General features: G+C 33.3%; 1 non-coding gene across 1 annotated transcript; it reads left to right on the forward strand.

The window, feature by feature from the left end:
• On the forward strand, positions 250-333 carry TRNAL-CAA. Its single transcript has one exon. It is a non-coding gene; the product is annotated as a tRNA-Leu (tRNA).

Consider the following 333-nt stretch of genomic DNA (forward strand, 5'->3'; position numbering starts at 1 on the left):
ACACATTACATATAAAATAAAAAGATAACACGCAAACCAGAAATATTTCATCCTTAGTAATAAATTTGGTTCTTTTTATCCAATATACTAAAAAAAATTCAGTAGTATTTAAGTTCCAGTATATTTGCACTATAGTGATTAGTATTATGTTTAAGTTGAAATGTCTAATATTTACGTTCTTATTTCTTTTCACTAGAAAATATGGAGGTAGTAGAACTCTATTAGAAAGTGCGCCGTTTATTAGCAGAAGTCAGGATGGCCGAGTGGTCTAAGGCGCCAGACTCAAGTTCTGGTTCTCGTGAGAGAGCGTGGGTTCAAATCCCACTTCTGACA

Source organism: Lupinus angustifolius, chromosome LG03 (assembly GCF_001865875.1).
Source record: "Lupinus angustifolius cultivar Tanjil chromosome LG03, LupAngTanjil_v1.0, whole genome shotgun sequence".
Classification (NCBI taxonomy): domain Eukaryota; kingdom Viridiplantae; phylum Streptophyta; class Magnoliopsida; order Fabales; family Fabaceae; genus Lupinus; species Lupinus angustifolius.